This window comes from Cibotium barometz, chromosome 23 (assembly GCF_041138505.1).
Source record: "Cibotium barometz isolate CiBa-2024 chromosome 23, ASM4113850v1, whole genome shotgun sequence".
In the NCBI taxonomy this organism is placed as follows: domain Eukaryota; kingdom Viridiplantae; phylum Streptophyta; class Polypodiopsida; order Cyatheales; family Cibotiaceae; genus Cibotium; species Cibotium barometz.
In genome coordinates, this window is record NC_141068.1 from 13,922,145 (window position 1) to 13,949,050 (window position 26,906).

Below are 26,906 nucleotides of genomic sequence, written 5' to 3' on the forward strand. Positions count from 1 at the left end.
AAATGAATTCACAGTTCTTGGCTTAGGTGGAGTAGAGTAACGATGCATAAACACTATCTATTTTTCAACAAGGGGGAGGCTTCTATTTATAGGAAAAATTGAGCTCCTAACCAAACAAACTGATTCTAGAATTTTCTAAATCAGTTTGGTCAATATTTGACCATTTTTAGGTCAGTTAAGCTAACTTTTTGGAACTAGACTTGAATGAGGAGAGAGGAGAGATGAAATATCTCAATTTTTATGAGTTTAAAACTCATTCAAGCATGTGAAATATGAACCTCCTTTAAAGAACTCCCCTTCCTTACATATGTGTCATAATGGAATCATTTTAATACTGCTCATAGTTTTTTTACTAATAAACCTTGTACATTTTCAACTCTTCATCTTATGTGAAATATGCACATCCTTTAAAGAATTCCCCTTCCTTACATATGTGTCATAATGGAATCATTTTAATATTGCTCATAGTTTTTTACTAATAAACCTTGTACATTTTCAACTCTTCATCTTATGTGAAATATGCACCTCCTTTAAAGAATTCCCCTTCCTTACATATGTGTCATAATGGCATCATTTTAATATTGCTCATAGTTTTTTACTAATAAACCTTGTACATTTTCAACTCTTCATCTTATGTGAGCATTTACTCATTTTTGGATACCCAAAATATCTCATATTTTTAATATTGCTCATAGTTTTTTTACTAATAAACCTTGTACATTTTCAACTCTTCACCTTATGTGAGCATTTACTCATTTTTGGGTATCTTCTTTTTACAAATTTGGATTTATCTCTTCCCTACACATGGATTGATGCTATTGGCCCATAGGAACCTTAATTGGACCATAGTCTAAAGATTTCTGAAAATCTAGACCCTTAGACTAAGGTTCTTTATACCTATTTCCAATTAATTCCAATTGCACATTGGAAAATTCTTTTTTGAATTTCTGTTTCAGGGGAACTCATCGGAATTATAAGAGATATTTTTCTATCCAAAAATATTCAAAATCTGAATATTCTCTCTCTAGAATAATTTTTCTCTCTCTAGGCTAAAATAGTTAGCAACAGGGTCTTTATATTTCTGAAGAGGGATTGATTACAGGGGAAGATGCTGGACATTTTGAGAGGCTGGGGAGGAATCTTACAATTACAAGGGGGTCATGCAACTTTTTAGAGACAATTACTTCACTCCTTTGAACACACAAAAGCTATGGCAAGAAATAGTTGCTCATAAGCAAAAGGATCTAGAGGACTACTTGAGTTATAAGCAAGAATTCTTACGTCTTTGGACTCTTTGGTTGCGTAGTCTTCCTAACCCTGGAGATGGTGCTGAATTCTTGAAGAAGGAGAGATTTATTGCAGGGATGTACCCATCACTAAAACTGCAAGTAGAGTCAGGAGAGCCCACAACATTTGATGCTGCTGAGACTAGGGCTACCAAGAAACTCCGAAAGATGAGGTGTATGCTTGGGGGGGGCTTTATCTTTGATGACTCAAAGCCTAGGGAAGAGGTACAGTCTTGCACTCGTAGAGAATTACTTGAGGTCACAGTCGAGGTGATAGAAAAGTTAAATGAGTCTTTAAATAACTTGTCTATCCACTTTGCACAAGCTGTGGAACAGAAGGGCCAAGCTAAAAGGGTTGAAGAACGAGAGCAACGACCTAGGCGACTCTTGCAATGTTGGAATTGCGGAGAGTCAGGGCATGGGATGTATAATTGTCCTTGGCCTCGTGGGGAGCCAGGGAAGCCTAACATGAATTATCCAGTGATGAATGCAGGTGAAGGCACTAGTCAACAACAACCGATGATTTTGCAGAGGCCCAATGCAACAAGACCACCTCTACGAGGAGTGGAAGGAATGCCACCCTTGCCAGACCCAAATGTACATGTGGTAGAGGTAACAAAGGCCAAGGAGGTAGACATTGAAGCAAATGGTGTCAAACGAGGGCGTGGAAAAGAGAAGGAAAAGGAGGGTGTGGCATCACAAAGTGACCATGGAAGTGAAGGAAAACAAGGAAGTCAAGAGGAGACGACGTCGTATAAACCTCCAAGATTTCCCCCTTGGACATGGTATGGCTCCATACAACCTTTTGGAAGATATGAGAGGTAAGGGTCCTGATATCTCGTGGCCTCAATTTCTAGCCTTATGTCCACAAGTTAGGAGGGAATTAACAAAGGCCGTGAGCACTAGGAGAAAAACAAAAGAGAATGTGCCTGTTGTAAAAATTTCACAAGCCGAGATGGATGAGGACATTACACCTATATTAGATTGCTACATCAAGGGACGGCTAGTTAAGAAGGGTTTAGTAGATGGGGGTGCACAAATTTGCATCATGACAGAGGACCTTATGCAAAAACTAGGCATGCATATTCATGAAACACCTGAAATTAAGGTGAAAATGGCAAACAATAGCAAAGCAAAGTGTCTTGGGATTTGTAAGAATGTTTCTGTGGAAGTTTTTGGCATTAAGAAGGTTGTTGATTTTTATGTTATGTCTACCAAGGGAAGTGGTTATCCATTTATCCTAGGTAGACCATGGCTAATGAGAATGCGAGCTTTGCAGGATTGGGAAAATGGAAAGTTAATTTGCAGGAATGAAAATCGTAAGAAGATTATCTTTGACATGAAGGAGCAACGACAAGAGGAGATAAATGAAGAATCTTCTCAAGGCGAAACAGAGGAGTATTGGACCGATGATGCCTCAGAGGAAGAAAGCAGCAGTAGCACTACGGACGAGGGGTCTTCCATTGAAGTCATGGGGGTAAGATTTAGAGCAAAAGACAAAGAGACACCCTGTCAAGGTTTGGAGGAGGTAGGCTCTCAAGAAGACCAAATTGTGCATGATGAAGAAATGTTTGATGCTATGCTCTCAAAAATGCTTACATCGGAGGAAGGAGAGGAGTTTAAATGTGTACTAAGGAAATTTCCTAGGTTTTTTGCTAAAGATTACACAGATGTGCATGGCGTAGAGGCCATTCAACACAAGATCGAGCTAAAGCCAGAAGCCAAACCTAAGGCACAAAAGCTACGAAGACTAGGAGTCATCAAGGAGCAAGCACTACTCAAAGAGGTGAGGAAGCTTCTAGCAGCGGGGTTCATATATCCTGTAGAAAATTCAGAGTGGGTCTCTCCCGTCGTGGTCACTCCCAAGAAGAACGGCAAATGGAGGGTGTGTGTGGACTATCGTCCACTCAATGAGGCGACAAAAAGGGACCACTTTCCTCTTCCATTTCAAGATGAGATCCTAAATGAGGTAGCAGGTCATGAGAAGTATACAATATGTGATGGCTACTCGGGTTACTTTCAAATTGGGATTGCATTGGAGGATCAATTGAAAACAACCTTCATCACTCCTTGGGGTTGTTATGCTTTCAGAGTCATGCCATTTGGTTTAACCAATGCTCAAGCGACATTTCAACGTTTCATGAACATGGTGTTTCAAGCATTCTTTGAGAAATCCATTAGAGTGTTCATAGATGATTTTTGCATCTATAGCTCTAAGTCATTGCATGTGCAGAGGGTGGAAGAAGGCTTGAAGAAACTCTACGACATGGGGGGCCAACTCAATCCCGACCAAATGTCATATTGGTGAGGATGAAGTAATCTTGTTGGGTCATAAGGTTTCTTCCAAAGGCATTGAGGTGGATCCTACAAAGGCAAAGGCTCTTATCGACCTACCATCTCCAAAGAGTCTCAAGGAGGCCATCTCATTCATTCAAAAGGTGAAGTACATGTCACGCTTCATTCACTTAGCCTCAGAGTTACTTCACCCCTTGTAAAAATTGACTCAACAAGTAGAGTTTGCATGGTCTGATGAGCTTGAGGAGTACTTTTGTAACATTAAAGTCATTTTGTCAGAGCTACCAACACTCATGCCTCCTTGTTGGGAGTACACTTTCTTTGTTAGCTCTAGTGTTGGAAAGGAAACAGTGGGTGCAGTTTTGTTACAGCAAGATCTCCACAGTACCAGGATGCGGCCCATCTACTTTGTTAGTAGGGTCATGAATGTCATGGAGAAAGGCTACACGGAAGCGGAACTCATGATGCTTGCTCTCATCTTTGCGGTGAGAAAATTTAGCTCCTACTTGTTACCAAAACCTTTTGTAATTCTCACTACAGAAAATTTGTTTCCTTGGGTGTCTTCTCAAATGACTATCAGTGCTAGAATCACAAAGTGGGTTATGGAATTGCAAGAATTCCAATACTCTTTCAAGGTAGAAGATAGTGTGCGTGCACAATTGGCAGGGATTCTCACTTATAGAGTGCATGAAAAGGAGATTAAGGTGCCTGAAGTAAAGACCCTACCATTGCCACCACCCAAAACTATACCTAATGCATTCACCTTGTTCTTTGATGGAGCTTTTAGAAAAGCCACAGGTAAAGCAGGGGGAGGGCTGGTGCTGCTCAACTCAAATGGAGAGGTGGTTATGAAGGAGAAGGTCAACTTGCCAAGTTCTACTAGCAACAATGAAGCAGAGTACGACATACTACTTCATGGCTTGAAGGTGTGCATCAATCAAAGGATACAGCGTCTCCTGGTAAAAGGGGATGCACTTCTTATTGTAAGGCAAATTTTAGGCATTTGGGCATGCAAGAATGAAAGATTAAGGCAAAAGGTTCATGCTATCCGTAGGCTGTTTAATCAATTTGAGGAGGTGCAATTGTGTCATATTCCTAGGAAACAAAATGAGGATGCTGATCTACTTGCACAACAAGCTGTTGCATGTGTTAAGAAGGAAATGCAAGTAGTAGTCTTGGCTGCAGCGGCTATTAAGCAACCATGGTACCAAGGAATGGAGGCACTCGCTCCCATAGTGAGCTACATCTTGGAAGGTGAATTCCCACAAGACTTCACAAAGGCACACAAGAGGAGGCTCATGAAGAGGGCAAGTTCTTTCTTGTTCTTAGAAGGTGCCCTCTACCAAAAAGGAAAAGATCAAGTGTGCAGAATAGTACCAACAACCAAGGAGATTCCAGCCATTTTAGAGGGTTTGCATGAAGAAGCATGTGGTGGCCATTTTGCTCAAGAACTAACTGTGAAAAAGATTTTGCTTGCTGGGTATGTTTGGCCAAGCTTACATGTGGATGTCCAACATTGGTGTAGGAGCTATCATAACTGCCAAGTCAATGGTAATAAGAGGTTGCTACATGGTCCACGCCAATTAGTCATTGCAAGTGGTCCATTTGAAAAATGAGGCATTGATGCTATGGGTCCACTACCTAGAACTAAAAATGGAAAATTGTACATCTTAGTGGCCATAGACTACATGACTAGGTGGGTGGAGGCTCAAAGTGTGGCAAGGGTGAATGGAAAGACTGTAAGCAGATTTGTTTATACTCATATAGGTTGCAGATTTGGCACACCCTTGGAGATTGTTTGTGACAATGGTCCAGGTTTTAGGAAAGGTTTGCTCACCAAAGTTTGTGAAGAGCTTCATATTTCACATTGTCATAGCACACCCTACTATCCCCAATCAAATGGGTTAGTAGAGAAGGCTAATGGTGTCATTGCAGGAATCATAAGGAAGATGGTGGAGAACAAACGAAGCTTTGGGATGAGTTCCTTGATGGAGCACTATGGGCATACCGGACTACCTACCGAGAAGCAACGGGGTTTACGCCCTTTCACTTGGTTTATGGTCAAGAAGCATTGCAGCCTATTGAGCTCAACATTCCAACAATGCAGCTACATGAAAAAGGTGGACTAGGAGATCAAGATGCATGGGTAAATCAACTTCTCACTTTAGTTGAGCTAGAGTGGAAAAGAGAAGCTGCATACGAGTGTTATAGAAGAAAAGCCATGCAAGCAGCAGAGAAGTTCAATGCAACTCTGAAAGACAAGGGCATCAAAGAAGGAGATCTTGTGCTAAGGTATGACAATCGACTTGATAATCGGTTTGATGCCAAGTTTGAAACTAGATGGCAGGGACTATACATTGTCAAGAAGGTTTTCAACTCTGGCTATTATCAGCTCATGGATTTGGATGGCAAAGAACATTCTAAGAGGGTTAATGGCTACAGACTCAAGCCATACTTGAGTCGCATTCTACCGACAGACTTACAAAAGCAACCACAAAAAGGAGATAAAAGGGCATGTAAGTTATATGGTTTGAGTAATGGATGTGGTGCAAAACACAAGGAACAGAAGAAAGATGGACAAGAGAACCACATTACACCACTTGCTTTAGAAGGCCTACATTATGATGGTACATGAATATACCATCATCTAGGGGGAGGGCTAAATGATAGCCATTTTTTCAGCTATCCACATTACCATAAGGAGCTACCTCGGCCAAGGAAAATCACATAAACTCTTTGTCATAAATACCTTTTCACTCTGTAAATAGGCGTGTGTGCATTAGGGACTTTACCCATATCTTCTATATATTTTTTTTATTATATAAAAAAATTCACTAGCTACTCATCAAAAATAAATAAAATTATTACGGCCCATTTTGTGTAAATATTTCATTTCATATAAGGGCCTAAATATGGGGGTCTCTATTTTCTCAAATATGTAAATACTTCATTAGGTGTGTGTATTACAAAACCTAAGTATATTTTATTTATTATTATTATTATTATTATTTCTTCATAATACTTTTGGACCATCATTGTACATATGCTTCAACTTCACCATACATAAGTAAATCCTATGCCCTCACATTTCTATCCACACCATGTAGAAAGCCTACTACCCAAATCACTTTTTCCCTTAGACTATTTCATCTTTTATTCTCTCATCTACCCTAAAATAATGAGGGTCTCCCTCCCTTTTGACTTCCATAGTTTAGTATTTTTGTATATATTTTTTACTATTAAATATTTTATATATTTTTTCATATATCAATTATTTTTGTATATTTTATTCACAATTAGATCTCTTTATTTATTTTCCTATCATAATAACCATATTGTCATGATATGTTGACTAGTTAAATACTAGTTTGTTTTTTCTTATTATGTAAATCCTTTATAAAATGGAAAAAATCTCCTCCATGCAAGTGTCCACATACACTTGAGTCTCTAAGGTCAGGGTATGATGTATTGGGGGCTCACTCTTGGAGCTATCAAGAAATTCCACCAATGGGGACCCACACAAAGATTTTAAAAATTCAGAAAATACATGATTCTGCTGAATTTTTTGCGCCCGCCTCCACTCCGAATTTGGACTGGTCATCAAAAGACAAAAGTTATCTCGAGAGCTCAGAAATATGCTCAATTTGTTTGAGAGTTTTTGGAGCTAATGGCGGTGAGATATAAATTTTTTATTGGACCCCAGTCTGCCCACTTTTTGGCAAGGAACACCTAGTCTCTTCTCACCTCCCTTACACAATCATCACCTACATACTTACTCATTCCCTTCTCACTCCATCAAACCTGCAAACTTCATGTCCTCTCTCACCCTCTCCACCTTTGCCCTCTCCTTCCATCTCCATTTGCTCTCATATCTACTCTACACCCATACCTCATCTCCATTTCTCTCCCTACTACTCCCATATTACTAAATTATTTTCCCAATCTCAAAAAATACATAAAAATTTAGCATGAATGTATCATATTAACCTCTGCAAATATGGGGTTTTTCATCTACAAAAACCCCCATGTTCTTCACCTCAATCAACTTTTGTGGCGTTAAATGCAAGAAGGAGACCGGCGGTTAACTTAAAGATCTACACATGGGAGAATCCAAGCTTCTTCGAGATTTCAACCACACAAAGGATCTTTCCAAATCTTTACTCCTCACACTCATTTTGTACATTGTATTACTAACCTTTTATAGTGATTACTAACTACTAACCACTAACATTTGTAAATAAGCACCCACTCTACTACTTTTGGAGTAGGCATTACTACAAGTTATTTGCTCAAACCTCTACATCACACTCTCCTCTCATCTTCAATAATTCTCTCACCTTGAGCCCACATCCATGAGACTCAAGGGATAAGAAGAGGCCCACTCTTATTTCAAAATAAAAAATCCATAATCTATGATTTTTCATAATAAGATTGATTAGGCTTAATCCTAATTGGGGCTTTTCAAACCTATAAATAGAGCCCCCTCCATTCCTTGTAAGAGGGAGATTACACACATTGTACACCACTCCTAACTCTAGTGTGTAAGGAGATAGTGAAGCTTGAAGCTTGAAGCTAGTTATGTCTTTGTGAGGGCTTGAGTGATGCCATACTCCCTATCATAATTGTATCTTGCCTTTGTGCATAAATAAGATTAGTAGGTTGGGTGCAATTGTGTACGAATCTTGGACTCCTACATCTCCAAAGTTGATTTAGCAAAGCGGTCCGATGTTTGATTTAAGGTAAATTCAATCCTTGTATTTTGTGGCGTGGTTTTATGCTTGGAGGCTTGAGGGCTTGTTTTTGATTCGTTGCTTTTCAATTCATGGTAAGAAGGTTGTATGGTGAGAGGGCTCCCGTAACCTTAAGACCAAGTGCATAGCGACAACAAAATCAAGCTTATATTGTCTCCCTAAGTTCTTGTCCAAGTTTGGTGTGCATCTATTTGTGTTATGCTAGTCTCCTCCACACATAATACCATATGTTATGAGTGTTTGTTGAGAGTGTGTGTGTCTTTTGATTGATGTATATGGTTAGCATGTATTGATTGGCTACAAGGAAAGATCTTTGGTGTCCTAGTTCACACACATAACTAGGTGGTGCCCCTTTTCTTGTTGGGTGTGTGGTTTTGGGGTTCTTATGTTTGTGTTGCGTTGTGCCCCAATCCCATTGAGCAACACGAGAGCCTTGAGGAGTGCTAAGAGGCCGCTCTTCTTGTTGCCCGCCCCGGACTGTCTCACTGCTTGCCTTGGGCGATGTGGACAATCACGAGCCCAATGGGGTTCTCTGCACTCATAACAGGGGCCCATTAGTTTGGCTTCTACTTTCCTTTGCTGCCATTGACCTGAGGGGCCTGGAGTCCTAGGTTGGTAGCTGCCTAGCCAAATCAAAGAATTTTGTTCCCCTGGTTGAGGCTCCAGTGCTTGGCTTGGATATGCGGGACTTTCAAAGAGATTTTTCTTGGATGAATATGATGCATATTCCTCCTCCACATAGCTTGGGTTTACCAAGTCTCTACACATATTTGAATTGTCGTAGTCAACAAACCTCACAGGAGCAGTCCCAAGAGCAGGAGGTTGAGCTCCAAGTAGAGGTCGTGCTTGTCTTGTGCCATTGGTGGCTTACGTTCAAAATTAGTATACTGTTGATGCATTTGTGGAGCCACTGCACCCCTTTGCTACTCACGCTCCTGTCTCATTCTTGCAATGCGAGTACATTCTTGTGTGGTGTGGGTAAAATTCCAAGCACAGGCCTAGCACCACTTCTTTATGGGTTGGTTTGTGACTAGAGGAGAAAAGGTACAAAGATCTTGTTACCCGCATTTCAGGAGGTGCATTTATGGGAGGCCAAGTTGGCTCCCCTACCCTCCGGTTGTCATAGTGAGAGAAACGTTGTTGTGGTGTGATCTGTGGTCTCACTTTTGGTGTAGGATAATATCTTGGTGCTAGAGTTGGGCTACTTGCAGTGGTCCACTTTGATGTTGACGGTCCCTCTCTAGTGAACTCTCGTAGGGGAGGAGCAATAGTTTCTCCAAGAAAGGCTGTCTCTCCTTGTTTAGCTGTATTAGTTGAGAACACTTCCATGAATAATGGTTGTGCTCTCCACGTGAGCTCACGAATCTCCTTCCAATCTAAGGTTCGATATTCATTGGCCCATTTATCAATGATTTGGTTCTTGTATCCTGCAAGCTTCTCGACTACCACCACAAGTGCTAGAGGAAGATCTAGCTCTGGCAATCTAGTGGTGGCATAATATCCTTCTAAAGAGTCCTTATAGACCTCTTGAAGTGGGTCATTCTGAAAGACCTTTGTCACTGGAATTTGTCGTACAAACTCCCATTGGTTCTCGGCCCCTGATCCATTTTGCTCTTGCCTTTCCTGTCCCTTTCCAAATTTAGATCTACAAAAAGTAAATCATCTATGGATGGCTTTGAGGACTGGGCATTGGATGGTCCAGGCATGTCTGGCTCAATGAGCCAATCATCTCTAGACTCCCTTGCTCTGGAAGGCTTTGATAAGTCTAAGAACTCACTTTTAGAGAGCTCCCCTAATTTGTCTACATTCTCTGGATGATAGGTGACTTTGTAGCGAACACCATCTCCACCCATGTACATATTACCGTGGTCATTGACTAGAGGTGCTCTATCAAGCTCTGAGAAAAAGTCTGCGATCTTAACAAGATATCGTTGTTGTGGATCCCTAAAGATCTCAGCTCCTTGAGCATTCGTGTAGACATATTGAAGTCTCACATTGAGTGGTAACCCCATGGTGTCGGCTTCAAATGGATTAAAAGATATTGTGGGTGTCCTATTTGGGGCTAAGGGATGACTATTTGACGGCCCTAGATTGTCCATAAACAATGAGCTAATTGTCCTGGAAAGGGTATTAGATTGGGATTCGGAAAAGGTTTCAGCAATATCTGCCAAATTTCCTACCGATTGGGTCCCACTTTCCTGCATAGGTACTCTTAGAAGGTGCCCTAGGCCCTATGGCAGTGTCTATATGACGTCCCGACCGCAAGTGCATAAGGTCAAATTTTAAGGGTTAAAAAAAAAATCCAAAAAAATTCAAGTTGGCTCAAACTTTGCCAGAACCCATTTTGAACCCCCTCGAACACATAGGCCAACAAAATAGCGTATTTTTCAGGATCAAAAATCGCCTAAAATTTACCAGTTTCCCATACTGAGCTCACTATGGGAAAATGGTTCCGGGACCGAAATTTCGACGATGGGTGTTTTCTAACTCCTCTCGAAAAGTTAGATAACCTCCCAAATTTTTGCCGGCAGAAAATGAAAAATTTTCCAGACTTTCTTTTTCACCCCCTTATCCGGTGCGGTGGCGGTCTTTATGGTGCGGTGTGTGGGTCTCTCCGTGCGGTGCACTGTTCACGCACAACCGCCTTCTTTATTATTATTATTATTATTTTCTTTTTTGAAGTGCGTGTGCAGTGAACTCAATGCATGTGCAGTTGTGAGATTTACAGCAAATTCAATACATGTGCAGGAAACTCAATGCATGTGCAGCTGTGAGATTTGCAACAAATTCGAAATGTTCAATCTTCATGTGTGTGTACAGATTTTAGTTTCTCTACAGTAATAGAGAACTAAAATGCACAAAATTAACGATGCAGAAAACTAAACTAAGCTAAGAATAGAAAATAAAATGAACATGTAGAAAATTGAAACTGTAAAAAATAACCTCAGACAGCAAAAATTATACTCAAACAGAATGACAGAAATGCAAAAATAGGCCTCTCTCTTTCGCACACAAATTGAAATTTGCAGGTTTAGTGCCTACCTCCAATCTTTCCCGTGTGTTGAATCCTTGTCTTGACCTCGAGGGAGAAGCGTAGCTAGCCAATCGCACTCAAATTGCAAGACAAATAAAGAGAATTTAACAACAGATTAGTCTTAAATAAATACCAAAATTAGTTCCAAAGCCTGCTTTCCTATCCAACAGTTTTGTAACCGATTGGAGCTTAACAAGGAGTGGTAGTGTGTGTATGGTTCTCAACTAATGTAGGCACTCGCTCCCCGACAGTGGCGCCATTGTAGAGCAGTTCTTTCTAATGTGCAATATAGTGCTCATAGAGTACTACCGATCAACAAATGTGTTAAGAAACACAATGTCAATTCCAGGACTTGACCCGATTAGTGCATGAAGGCTTATCCCATGAGGGAGAGCTCACATACACAAACCACCACTTGACGATTCAACCATTCAACACCTCAATCAATCTCTCAATCCCTTAAATCCACTACACTAATCAAGAGAACAAGCAATGCATAGCAATCTCTTAATCCCATTCAAACATTGATTAAATCTTAGCTTTTCCTAATGCCAGCAAACCCATAAGCGTGCATCTACTAATCCACAAGCTTAAGCAAGCATAGAATGTAACATTCACAAACCCACAAGCTTATAGAGAGAGTCTATCCATGAATAACTCATTGTCAATGAAGTGGGCAAGAGCTTGCATCAATGGAGACTACACACACACTCACTACAAGCATGCAACATACACAAGAGAAAGAAAGAAGCATTCAACTAATCATAAATTAATCTACTTCAATGATGCTTAAACAGATTAAGAGAATGAAGTGGAGCTATACTCATTAGAGCTTGATGCTCATTAGAGTACAATAGAGAGAGAGTTAGAGAGTTGCCATAGCTTGAGAGCTCAAGAGCTTCACTCAATAGCTTATGAGAATGGCCAAAAAAAGTCCCTTTTCTTTAGCTAACATCTCTTTTGTAGAGATGTCACTAACCCTAACCCTAGGCCTCTTTCACACATGGGTGGACAACCCCATAAGTGAGCCTTGCTTAATACACTTAGAACTCTCATTTAGAACCCACATTGGCCTAAAACGATTTACATTGCACTTCGGCACAAAAATATGGAAAAATTATGTGTGTCTTTATGTTCCCATGGCTACAATCCCACTCTCTCGCATTAATTGCTTCCGGCCTCCTTCCATAATCCGTGTTCCCGTGAGTGTTCCCATGGAACATCAATCTTTCTACCTCTCATGATATATGCAGTATCTTCTTGCTACTCTTGAGAATAAATCTGTTACATAAATTCTTTATCTTTGTAATCTCTTGAACAATTTACATCAAAAAATCAGTACTCCTATGACTTCACATATTGAATCCTTGAAAGACATCCTCGATCAAATTGTTGCTGCTCCTATTGCACGAAATCAGTTGGTTACACATCTTCTTCATACGGTCAAGGATCATTCATATGATAATATTGTCACTATTTTGTCTAACAAGGATGGCATTGATTTAGACACTTTGTAGTGTACTCATATGTACATATTTTTAGATATATTTGATTCGGCAATAAATATAACCGCAACGAGGGCTCGAAACGGGGCTCGAACACCAATTTAACCCTTAATTTTCAGTAACGACCTCGCATGAGGGTGTATATAACTTTATTTGTCAGAGAGGCGAATTAAAGAAAGTTAGTTCATCACAGGATGAATAAAGTCTGTGTTCAGATAATTGGGAGATTCCACATGGGGTAGCCGGTATTCGCAAAACGTGTCTTCTCTAATTTGGTTCAAACGCATGTTTTTAGAAAAGATTTTTTATCTTTGATGATTTTGAGCATGAAAATCTACTAATTCTCGTAGGCTATTTTTTGGGGGGCTTCTTCCAGAGCCTTGAGGATTTTTTGTGTAGGATAGAGAGAGAGAGAGATTTTGAGATTCGGGCTGGCCGTCCTTAGACAACAAACGCTGGACATAGATTGTGATTTATGCCCTCTAGGAGCCATTTGGTAGAACCTAGAGTGGACGAGATTTACTAGAGGCATACCCAGGATAGCCGCAACGTCCAAAGTGATGGTTGGGTGGACGGGCGTCAGAGAAAGGCCCTATTGGGGCTAGATCTTTTGTTGGTGATTCTCTCTAGATTTTTATACTGAATAATATTACTGTTGCTTTGGATTTTACAAACGAATATGATTTATGAAAATCTCTTTGTTTTTCTGAAGTATGAGTGATTTTGTTTTCTGTATGATTTGGGAAATTTTTTGTTAGAATATAGAACATAATTTGGGTACGTTTTACATTGCTTGTATTTGTCTTGTTGAATATTCTCAACTACATTAACGTCCTAAAGAGAATTTTGACACTGTTTTGAATACACAAGAAGCTGTAGATTTGGAAACGACTAGTATTTCTCGTAAGTGTTCCTTTTCGTGTTTTACTCGTGGTGGTCGCTCTTAAGGTGGAAATTCTTTTCGAATTTCCTATCCCAATAAACATTGTTCCTTATGTGATAAGAATGGGCATACTACCTTTGATTGTTGGGCACGTCAATATGATGATGAACATGGTATTAGCACCAAGCAACCTCATTTAAATTCCTCCAAAACTCGTACTCCTTGTTGACTCTTGTAGTTGTACGGATCATCCATCTCATCGTTGTTTCAAAAGGCAATATGATCAAGATCCCAATCGTGCATATGCTGCTCAACATACAAGTAGTGTGATGAACATAATCATCAGGAGGTAAATTGTCTTCATCATGATATTTCTCCTACAAGAGTATTTCTTGTTCGAGATGGTTCTGTTTTTATTGTTCATTCTAGTACTACTAGTAATATGACTTACCAATCTCAATGTCTTCATAATTATCATGCTCTTCCAATTAAGAAATTGGTGTATCTTGCTAATAACACTACTTGTCAAGTCATGGGTGTTGGTGATCTATATCTTGGCACCCTTTCCTCTACCAGAATATTGCGAGGAGTTTTGCATGTTCCAAATCTTCAAAGGAATCTTATTTCTATTGGCCAACTTGTTGATCTTTCTTTTTGTTGGTTTTGATCAGACAAAGTGTCAAATTGAGAAGGATGGACATACTATCAGAGTAGCTCCTTGATGTGGTAATCTGTTTGAGCTCTCTTTGAATGATGATGTTGCAAATGTTGTTAGTGCTCCCCCACATGAGTTTCCAGCCTTAGGCTAAACCACTCACTATGACCCTCTTATATATTATCTAACATGGTTAAGTATAGAATAGAAATCTTATACAAATTACACCACAAAACGTGCATAAAAAGTCCCAAAATCGACATATCTAAATTACTAAATTTGTGACCAAACCTGCCAAAAATTTATATATTATTAAATTTTTATTTTGATATCATCCACGAGATCCTAAGACTTAAGAGGTTGGAAAAACAATTTCTTAAACAAGACAATGATCTTATTGGAGATCTATGACATATGTCCGTTAACAATTTTTTTCTTTATCAGATCGTCCATAAACAATCACTTATACAACAGGAAATTTTTCTGCAAAAAACATTTCTTTATTTATATAAAAGTTGCAATATGTACATAGAGCAGCTCGGCTCCAGAATTCAAAATCTCATGGGGAGATGCATAAGACGATAGTACTGGGCCATAGCCATACCTTGATAGAAATGTTCACTTACTGACAAGGGAGCTATTATCTTCTCCTTAGGAATAAAGCAACTATGGAGTCTGTAGACTTGGCATGAAAGTCTCTGCCTTAACATTGCACCCCGGTCATAAGAGGCGTGGACATACTACCCTACAAACCACTTAGGTTGTCGTCTCTCCACTGGGTCAGGACAATATAAATCCTTGAAATGGCTTGCGAGTCTTGCTCGGCTTGTTCGAGTCGAAGCGGAGGAGATGACATGCTCAAAGGCGAACGCAGTCATGTCTTGTGACTAGGTGAGGTCGGGAATACGGGATAAGTATGGAACTTCCATCTATAATTTCCAAATCAATTTATAAGTTTTTAAAATTTTTTGAGGTTTATTCAACATAATATTAACAAGCGAAAACATTATTTTCTAGACTTACTTTTAATTTAAGCAATTTCTGCTGCTGCTGTTACGTAAGTTTACAATAGCGCTCTGATACCAACTGTGAGATCCCACTGCCCCCTCTGCCCGGATGGTAGCAGGGGAAGTACCTTCCTCTTGCGCGGGGTAGGGTTTCTCACTCAGGGCCTAGCCCTCGAATGTCTGGGCATGAGACTAAGCTGGTGGTCCTTCCAAAAACAAAAATCGAGAAAATTTCCCATGCCCACAAAGCCGGGACAATTCTACCATTTTTATTTTCTTAACGGATTTTTCTAACAAGTTCAAGATACTGAACTAACCTTTATGTGAATAAATCAGATAGAAGGGAAACTAACCTTCATGTGAATAAATCAGATAGAAGGGAAACTATTACAGACTTAACTTGAAGGAATCAATGCTTTTTTTCTGATTGAGATAGGCACAACTGTTGATTTATTCTTTAGAGAAGTCTTCAGGATTCTAATTAACTACTCGGGTTCTAAGCGTATTCCTATTATTCCTTTTTTTTGTTTTAAAACTCTACTGATTCCAGCCTAACCCCATCCGGCCCATGGGTTAGCCACCGCCCAACCACTGGAATAGTAAAACCAGATAAGTACTCACCCACCCATAATTGAATGCCTTTCTTAACTTTTGCTTTAGAATACAGGTATGCACACACTCCTTTTTAATCTTTAACTTATAAAACAATCCATTGATTTTGGTTACACATGTCATAACTCAAAATTTCCATTGAGTCTTTGTTTCTCACAAAACAGGATCACTCTGGACTCTCCGTTAAGACCAACGGGTCAACAACGAGATCCAGTAATAGATTATAATAAACATTGGTCCATCATACAATATCTTCCTCGACATACGCATGGGTGTCCTCGACACCGCAAGCCCGTGCATCACCTGGTCAGAACCCTCCAGGATCCTCCTTAGGTGTCCTAGCACTTCACTCACGGGCCGCTTCGTCGGCCCTCATCCATCATACCGAAAGCGCACCATTTTAACCATACTGAGGTTGGTCAAGACCTAGGCAGGCTTTGCCACGTGAGCTGTCCTTTAAACACTCCCTGCCAGCTGTTGCAATCGAACTTTCCTTAGAAAACACATATACCAAATGCTCCCTCCAGCATTCTGGCGTAAGACAGTCTTTTAAGAAAACAAGGTTTCTATACAAGTTTTCAGTTTTGCTTTTCTTTTGAATACAATGAGTTTATCTTAATTTCGTATCCCAAGACTTCTAGATCACAGTCTGGACTCCCAAGCAGAATTCCTCGAATTCTGAATTCTTAGTCCTCAGATCAAAATCAAAGGTCTCAACTTAGTTTCAAATTCGGTGGGTGATTTGAGTGTAGATTATGGGACTGGTCACATCGTCATTTCTTGAAACTAACGAAGGAGTTAGGTCTTGGTTATAGTCTGATTCAGGTTTTGAGTCTAGAAAGGTTCTTCTTGAACTATCTTTATCAAAGGGAATTATTTCAATTACTACTTTACTGAATTTAAAACTAATCACGAATTCCTATGAGAAATCATTTATCTAAAATTCCAATTTCGATAGCTTCATCGAATTTTCTCATTGTCATCTTAGAGAATATGAGACGGTAGGATTTTCTTTCACGGAGTATTTACTTAATCATTTACCAATATTTAGGGAAATCAGACATAGGATTAAAGAGAACTATTATTTTGATATAAAAATAAAATTCTTTTATGCATCCTTATATGCATAAAAATCGATATTAGTGAAAGTAACACTTTTACAAAAAAGAAAAATTTCTTTTATGCATTATTTTATACATACAAATCAATAATGATGAAAGTAACACTTTTACAATTTTAAAAAAAAAATCTTTCATGCATACTATTATGCATAAAAATCAATAATGATAAAAGTAACACATTAATGATTAAAAAAACTTCTTTTATGCATCCCTCTATGCATAAAAAACAATAATGATGAAAGTGACGCTTTTATAATAAAGAAATATTCTTTCATGCATACTATTATGCATAAAAATCAATAATGATAAAAGTAACACTTTTATAATTAAAAAAATTTTCTTTTACGCATCCGTTTATGCATAAAAATCAATAATGATGAAAGTAATGCTTTTATAATAAAAAAAATATTCTTTTGTGCATAAAAATCCATTTGATGAAAGTAACACTTTCATAATTAAAAAAATATTCTTTTATACATAAATTCCATTTTGATGAAAGTAACACTTTCATAAGAAAAATAATTATTCTTTTATGCATAAAAATCCATTTTTCTGAAAGTAACACTTTCATAATTAAAACAATTATTCTTTTATGCATAAAAATTCATTTTGATGAAAGTAACACTTTCAAAATAATAAAAAATTATTCTTTTATGGATAAAAAAATAATCAATATGCATCTTCTATGCATGAAAATGACACTTTTAGAATATAGAAACGATAGGGATTACTCTTTTAGAATAATAAAAGATAATGCTTATTCCCAATTTTGTTGAAAAATTTTACCATAACCTCCTTTGTATGGCTGACCATTTTTTAATTTTCCCTACTTAATTTTTTCTTAAAAATTAACTCTAATTGGTTTAAAGTAATCTAGACTAATCAAAATTCACTTATAAAAGAGAAAACAATATAAAAAGTTTAATTCCAACTATTATCACTTAACTAGGATAAAGAAGGGCTGATTTTAAGAATGAGAGGGGGAAAGCCTTTCAACCAAGGCATAGCGTCCATTTATCATTTCAAACAACACAAAAATTAGAAAAGTATAAAAAGAATAAAGAAAAATATAAAATTTTTAACTTACATAAATTCTGGAATCTTTCCTTTGGCTTGATGGTTTGAGGGTTCTAGTCTTGTTTGTAACAAGAGTGGCCACCAATTCTTTGGAGGAGGGAAAGGTCAAAACTAGTGAATTATTAAGAAATTCATAGTTCTTGGCTGTTGGGAGGAGTAGAGTAACAGTGCTTAAGCACTATTATTTTTCAACAAAGGGTAAGGCTTCTATTTATAGGAAAAAGTGAGCTCCTAACCAAGCAAATTGATTCTAGAATTTTCCAAATCAGTTTGGTCAATTTTTGACCATTTTTAGGTCAGTTTAGCTTACTTTTTGGAACTAGACTTGAAGTAGGAGAGAGGAGAGATGAAATATCTCAATTTTTTAAGATTTAAAACTCCACCCCACATGTGATGTAGGCGCCTCATTCATGAGGGGGGAATCCCCATTGTGAGGTGTCAAAAATCCATTTTTTAAGCTTTTCCTTTGGTCCTTAGTCCACTCTTCATCTTATGTGAGTATTTACTCATTTTTGGGGGGATTTTTTTCATTTCTTCTATTTATCTTCTTCATCAATTTAGATGAGTTTTATTGGCCCTTCAAAACCTTAATTTGAAATTTTTTCAAAAATCTGGATCCCTACGATAAGGCCACTTGAACAGATTAGACTTGATTTCTAATGCACCTTCTGAAAATCTTTTTGAACTTCTATTTCAAGGGAACTTATTTTAATAAGAAGAGATATTTTTCCATCCAAAAATATTCAAAATCTGAATATTCTCTCTCTAGAATATTTTCTCTCTCTAGGTCAAAATAGTAGAAACAAGATCTTTTATATTTCTGAAGAGGGATTTGATTACAGGGAAAAGATGCTGGACATCTTGAGAGGCTGGGGAGGAATCTTACAGAGTGTGTTAATCCTTCTGGAATCAAGAGCACCTCATATAGTATATGGCCAGTGGTGGTAGTGGTGAATTACAAGATTCCTCCATCCATGACAATAAAGAAAGGACATGTCATGTTATCCCTTCTCATTCCTAGAAAACATAAGGTAAAGAATATGGATATATATCTTGTGCCCTTGATTGATGAGCTTGAGAACTTTGGAGAGGTATCCATGTGCATGACATATATCGGCCTCCATTTTCATGGACTTTCTCTTGAAGGCCATCTTGATGTGGACGATGCACGACTTTCCTGGTTATGGCGAGTGTTCAGGTGAGTCAAATGGGTTTCTATTCATGATGATTCTTTATTATCATTCTATTATTTTTTGACATGCTTGAATGTGTATGTTGTTTAGGTCTCTCCACATCTGGATACCATGCATGTCCTATTTGTGGTCCATCATTGGTGGCATCTAGGCCAGAGAGCTTGAAGAAAGAGATATATGAGAATCATCATCGATTTCTCCCTCATCATCATCCCAAATTTGTTCATTCTTGGATGGGAGTCCCTCCACATCCACTAAGCTGGGGAGATTGGAAGGCATTATGGAATGGAGTGGAAAGTCCTCATCCACCCGGCATGAATAGGTAATATATCTTTGACATAGAATTCCAATACAAGTTTTGATTTGAAAAGATAATCCTCTTAATATTTGTTGTTATTTGATAAGGTACTCTATCTTCTTTCACCTACCATATTGGACAAGCCTCAAAATCAACCATCTTCTTGATCCAATGCACATCCTCAAGAATGTCACCTCTAACATTTGGAAGCACTTGAGAGAAACACGGGACTCCTTGCTTGTAAGAGAGGATATACAAAGCATAGAGAGGATGCAAAGAGCTTGTCCATGAGAGGCACCAAATGGGACGACAATTCTACCTTGAGCACCTTGGATATTGACAAAGAAGGAGGAGAAGTTGGTGAAAGATGCCATTACTACATTCCGTACTCCAACAAGGTACATGAAGTGTTTAAAAGGTACCTTCACAAAGACAAAGAAGAGAGGTGTTGAGCAATTATATGGCTTGAAGTCACATGATTGGCACAAGATGCTTTGAGTAAGTGAAACATTGAAGTTGTACATATTTCCCTTGTTCTATCATGATGTATCTAATGATGGTGTATAAAAGTTTATAGTTTATTCTTCCTACAAGAATTTCCAATTGTGCATCCCAGGAAGTGCAAGAGATGATTTATAAGATGGGGGAGCTTGTGATGTTTGTACCCCAAACCCTCACCAATTTTCTGCACGTGTTTTTCTCAAAATTATTTGTTTATTGTTTCGCATTGTAGATATGTGAGCTCAAAGGAAATCAATCCATGTACACTTGACTATGCAAGGGTCATGGTGGTGGAGGTGGTTTGTTTGGTGGAGGAGGTGGTTTGTTTGGTGGAGGAGACATTCCCATGGTCAATTCTCACAAGCCAACTACATCTTATGGTTCATTTAATTTATTAGATTGCCATATGTGTCACTATGCATGCTCGATGGATGTTCTTTCTTGAGCGTTTCATGAAGACCTTGATGGATTTTGTAAGGCAAAATGCAAATCCAGAAGATGGTATGGTTGAGGGTTGGTTGGTACAAGAATCAATTGTTTATATCTCAGAATACCTTTCCAAAGTGGACCCCTCTCTCCCTCGCCTATAGAGCAATCAAGAAGACTTGAGGATGACCTCTCATGTTCCTCAAGGAAAGGGAAAGACCAAAGTCATGGATACAGAGATGCATAGTAAGCTTAATACCTTTTGTGTGCTTAATAGTGATGTGATCTAACAATCTCACTACAAGAGATGGGGAGCATAGTCCCATGAAGAGGAGAAAGAGTAGAGAGAGGGGGCGTGAGAACGGGTTGCTTGGATATTGTAGAAGGTTAAGCATGAGCGATGCATGGAGAGTCCAATTCTTCCACTATAAACACAAAGCTTACAAAGCACATGAGTAGTGCACAAAATGCACTACAAGATGCACAAAATAATATTATGGAGCTAGAGAAAAGAGACAAAGAGAAAGAGGCTCGCGTTATGAAGCTACAGGATATAATCTCTCGCATGAAGAGCACCCTCGTGGGAGAAAGAGAGTGAAAGAGAACAATAAATAACATTTAAAAACTCATAGTTGGTGGTGGTACTCGAAGAATTCATGTAGTAAGGTTTATTTTTTTATTTTTTTATTTTTTTATTAAGGAATTTTGGTTGTTGTGGTTGTTATAAGCAATAGATTAAGCTTTTTTTGGTAATCTTTATTGGTTTGTGATAGGAACTTTTTGAAAGAAGCATGTGGTAATATACTAGTTTTTGTCCCTTATATTCATGATGTCTTGTACAAGCTTCGATCCACCTTGAGTATGTTTTGATCAATTTTCATAGATGAATTATCATATCCAACAGCAATGAGCATTAAAACTCTCAAAGAAGATCTATTCATGATAATATTCTGGCTGCCCCATGACATTAAAGAAAAATGAAACTTGACTTTCATGTAGGAAACAATATGGATTCATAAAGGGGAGATCTATTTAGGACAATATTCTGGATGCACTACTACATGATAGTCTAATACCGGCGCTTATACCGACGTCATTAAACGGGGTCTAAAAAAGCCCCATCATCGGTATAAACGCCGGTATCAGCGTTGGAACGACAACGTCGGTATAAGCGTCGTGGATTAATATCGGCGTCTATACCGGTGTCTATACCGACGTTACACCGGCGAGCATATCGGCGTCTATACCGGCACATTTACCGGCAACTATACCGACGCCTGTACCGGTACCTATACCGGGGAATATACTGATGCTACAGCAAATTTTTTTTAAAGACAAAATGGTGTTGCTTGGCTATTGCCTGGCTGCCTGCAATGAACAGGATTCAACAGCAGTAAACAGATAGCACCATTCTATCTAAAATAGAGCACAAAAGACAACCGTGCTCGTTTTTTTATTTTTCAGATAAACAAGAAATTAAATTAAACATTAATACTCAAGAATCTTTTGATCATATACCAATAGTTTGAAGGTTGTCTTACATTATGGTAATGTCTCCCAATTGACGGTCTCTCCTTCTTCTTCAAGCGTCTCAAATAAGGCCACAAGGCCATGTTTGTGAGCGTACTTCTCTTCTCGCCTACTTGGTGGGCGATTCATGGCCAACTCCTACACAAACGATTAACAATTACAACTTTTAGAAATCAACATTTAGCCCACATACATACATTTAGATAAATAAAATTGCTACAAATACTTATGAATTCATGGCGCATGGTTTCGTAACCACCACTCCCAAGATGAGAAGCCCCTACTGTTTGGAGTCTTGCCCTTGCCGCCTCTCTTTGTTGTTGAAACCTCTCTCGTGTCTCTGTGAGCTCCTGAGCAATGGCTTCCCACTCCCTGTCATCTAGCCAAACATGTTTCTCTTTCCCCTCTCTAAATGCATCCCTCGCCTCTGACCTACGATGCCCCATCAAAATGCGAGCTGTATATTGTATCCACTCATTAGAGACGACATTCATAGGGTCAGATGGCTGAAACTCTTGCTTTATCTTTGTATTTATGTAATTTTTCTTCTCCTTATCTTGCTCATTCCATTTAGTCATGACAGAGTTGTGAAACTGTATAGTGTACAATTGTCGAATTCGTGTCTTCATTGCCTTCCCTGCACTATTCATTATTAGTGCCCCATCCCTAATTGTGTATATCTTGCTGTTGTCATGGTCATGTGCACCCCAGGGAGTGGAAGGTGAATCTATGGGTGTGCTATCAACAGATGAGAGCGAAGGACGATGCTAACGTGGTGGTGGTGTCACAGCATCTGTGGCACTACCACCACAACAACCTCCCCCTGAAGACCTACTACGTGAGCGACGTCTATGTGAAGAGGTGGTAGATCGAGCTGTAAGAGGAGTGGAAGGCTGTGTGGTATGAGGTGTCGGAGCTGCTGCTACTACGGGTGTGGGAACTGGCGTCGTGAAGCCAGATGGTGAGGCAGATGTCCCTGCTCCAGAACCCCAATAACTCTGAGCCATGGCTCTCTGCTCTAGAGTCATGGACGAGAGAAAACACTATAACTACTGGGGACTCATGCCCTCCGGTGTAGGGTTAAACGAGAAATCAGGACTGTAGTCGAGCGGCGGTGAGTCATCACCCATGGTCTGTTGGACAAAAAACCATATGACAAACTTGTGCGAAATGAAAATTACACGGTAAACAATGAAAGAACCATATGACAAACATTAACAATGATAAACAACAATGGTAAAACCATATCAATTTGCGCCTGCACTAGTGATTATGACGGTAAACATTAACAATGGTAAACAATGAAAGGACCATATGACAAACATTAACTTTCCTAAACAACAATGGTAAACCATATCACTTTGCACCTTCAATGTCATAAAATCATTACAAATATGTCATAAATATTTGCATAATCATTAAGATACATCATTTTAAAAATCATTATCTATTCTATCATCCTCATTAAGATCAGTAGCCCCAAAGAGATCTATGTCTATGTACATTTCAGCATCCTCATCATTAAAAGTCCCTTGATGAAGGATGTCCTCATCATCTATGTCTTCTTCCTCAACATGTTTTCCAGCTTCATTGGTTTTCACCTCTTCATTTGGATCTTGCTCTAGTTGCTCCTCTTCATTTGCTTGCTCCTCTTCATTGTTGATATCAGCTTGTTCTTGCTGCTCCCCACCACCCTGTGAATCCACATCACCCTGTTGTAGCTCAAATTCTTCAAAAATTTGCTTACTGCGGGGGGGCGACTTGAACCACAAATAGCTAGCGTGGATCTTTTGGATCTGCTTTAAAGACAACCTGCTCACAATGCTCTGGGCGCACAAAAGTATCTTGCTGATCGGTCCATACCTTTGTGGAGTCCACGTGGATGAGGCCACTCTTGTCTCCACGTACAGTTGCATGTGGCCCATTTGTGATTACCTTGAACCACTTCACATCAAAGATAAACAACTCAAAACTTCTGAAGCCAACCTTTAATATGTCTTAAATGGTTCCAAAGTAATCAAGCATTCCAGTAATTGTGTTATCATCACTGCACTTGCACAACTTTCTTGAACAAACTGTGCTGTGACACCACACTCAAAGGTTGCTCTTCTTTGGTCTATTCGTTCTACTCGAAAATGATGTCCATGTGACCAAAACGCCCCATATTTGTGATACTATAAATAGCACATAAAGATTATTGATGGACAAACAAAAACTGAGACATGTAGAGAAAAAACAAGAGAGACATGTAGAACTTAAACACTTACATGCCAATCGCATCCTTTTGTAAGCTCCTCCTCCTCCTCTGTTATAGTTAAACCATCATGTTTGGATTCTAAAATTGTAGCTTCTAGTAGCCATCTACCTGTGGGAAAGTCCGGAAGAGCTTGCATACCTTCTGGATATGGGAGATTTCTTATAGTGCGATTCCTTCTAAAACTTAAACGATCTTGTACTCGCTGTCGCTTGAGAGCTTCATATGTCTCAATCCACTTCTCCATTACATGAGAGTTCAAGATGCAAAATTTATTGATTTTTTTCCTCAAATTGTTATCCATCTTTCTCATAATGCCTTGGCCTTGAGGTTGCTCACCAATGACTCGCCTGTTAGACTCTTGAGACCAAAGTCGAGGTATCTCTGGATCTGAAGAACTTAAATATTCAGTGATGTAAACAAGGGACTCTTGTATCAGCCACCCTTCTGACATACTACCCTCCGGGCAAGCCATTTGGCAAACAAATCCCTTATTATCATAAACCTCTCCAAAAAGAACATCCATCTTGAATGGACTATTCCAGCAATTGCAACCTCATCTACGACATGAACTAGCAGATGCATCTGGATTGTTAATAAACTTGTAGGGAAAAACTTCTCTACCATGTAGACTGCCTCTATGGAGTTTAAACGCGCTGTCTCCAAAGTGTCTCTCTTTATCTCTTTTGAAGAAATCCAACACACCAATGTGCTAATCTTATAGATAGTAGCTCTAATGTCTTCAGTGAGGCAATCGTTTATTGCTATGAGTAACACAAATTGTAGAAACTTGTGCCAATCATGACTCTTGAGGCCACTAAGATCATCATCCTTTGTAAATGCACTTTTCAAGCAATGCATACAACCTGTAGGAGTCCGAAACTCTGAAATTGTCCTCTTCACTTGTTGTTTCTCCATCTTACTAAAAACCCATGGGGCTCTTGGAAGTAGCACCTTTCCATTGGGTCTAGTGCGAGCCCACAACTCTTGCATGCAACCTATCTCTTCCAAGTCGTCCCTTTGGCCTTTAGTCTCCTTTTTTCCTGTCATGGTCTTCCACAGAATGTCAGCTACATTCTTGAAAATATGCATCGGGTCAAGCAAATGGTTTATAAAGAGATCACCCCAATAGGGGAGTTGGTGAAAGATAGAGAGTCTCTTCATCCCAGGACATGCCAAGTTGCCACATTCCTCCCATTTGATCTTCCAATCGCTTGCCTTCAGTGCACTTGGAGGAGGTCTTCCTAGATTACCATCCCGTAATTCATGATTTTCTGGAAGATACCTAACATGTCCTTGGTAGACATTCTTTCGTAATGCTTTTGAGTATCTTGAATCAAGTCGAGGACCACATACAGGACATGCATTGTAACCCGATATAGACAAACTTGAGCATTCTCCATAGCCAGGCCAATCATGCATTGTCCACATGAGAATACCTTGCACAATTGCAAGTCTTTGGCCACTTTGCTGCTTTGACATGTCCTTCACTTCAATTCCGTTCCACAAGGTGCGTAACTCATCAATAAGTGGTGCCAAATATACATCCATGTTCTTCACCTTGTACTTTCCTCTCGGGGGGGTCACACAAAAAAATGTGAATATCACGTGCGTTCAACAGAAGCATAATTTTAATTTATGAAACTTACAGAAATATATTTACATAAGGGTATGATTTAAATTTTTTTCAAAAAAATTTACAGATTCATAAAGAAAAGGGATATTATATAGATTAAAAAATTCACAAATAAGGGATTTAAAATATAGGCCTTGAACGCACGCGATAGGGATATTTTACATATAGTGACCCCCCCGAGACTTTCCTGGAACTATTAATGAGAGCAACAAATGACCTTTCTTTATTGCTAACCATGGCGGAAGATTATAATTCACAAGGCAAACAGGCCATGTGATCCATGAAGAGCTCCTTAAACCAAAAGGGTTAACACCATCCCATTGCTAGGCCAGAGACGGAGGTTACGATGATCTTTCCTAAAAGCCGGCCATTTCTCTTCAATGTGTCTCCATGCGGGTGAATCAGCAGCAGGCACACGCATCACTTCATCTGTGGATCGAGTTGTGGCATGCCATGTCATCAAGCTTGCTATAGATTTGCACCTGAACATGCTTTTTATTCTTAGGATGATTAGAAAGTGCCTAAGAACCTTTACCGGGATAGCTTCCCCCTGAACATCTTCTCTGTATCTGTTAGAGCCACAATGGGGACATTCTTGCAAATGCTCATATTCATGGCGGAAGAGGCAACAATCATTGCAACAAGCATGAATATTATTGTAATCCATGCCTATGGATTTCAATAACTCTTTAGGCATCTGTACGAGATGGAGGCATCTCGTTGCCGGGGGACAATATCTGGTCTTTCAAAAGCCTGCATGTATGGCAATATCTGATCGTTACTATTAAGATTTAGTCAAATACAAGTTGAAAATTTATCATTTCAACATTAGGTGTAATCTC

At 39.0% G+C, this 26,906-nt stretch overlaps 1 pseudogene; it reads left to right on the plus strand.

Moving 5' to 3' along the window:
- The first annotated feature begins 4,183 nt into the window (after positions 1–4,183).
- LOC147625659 (uncharacterized) overlaps positions 4,184–26,906 on the plus strand; it is a 44,674-nt pseudogene continuing 21,951 nt past the window's right edge.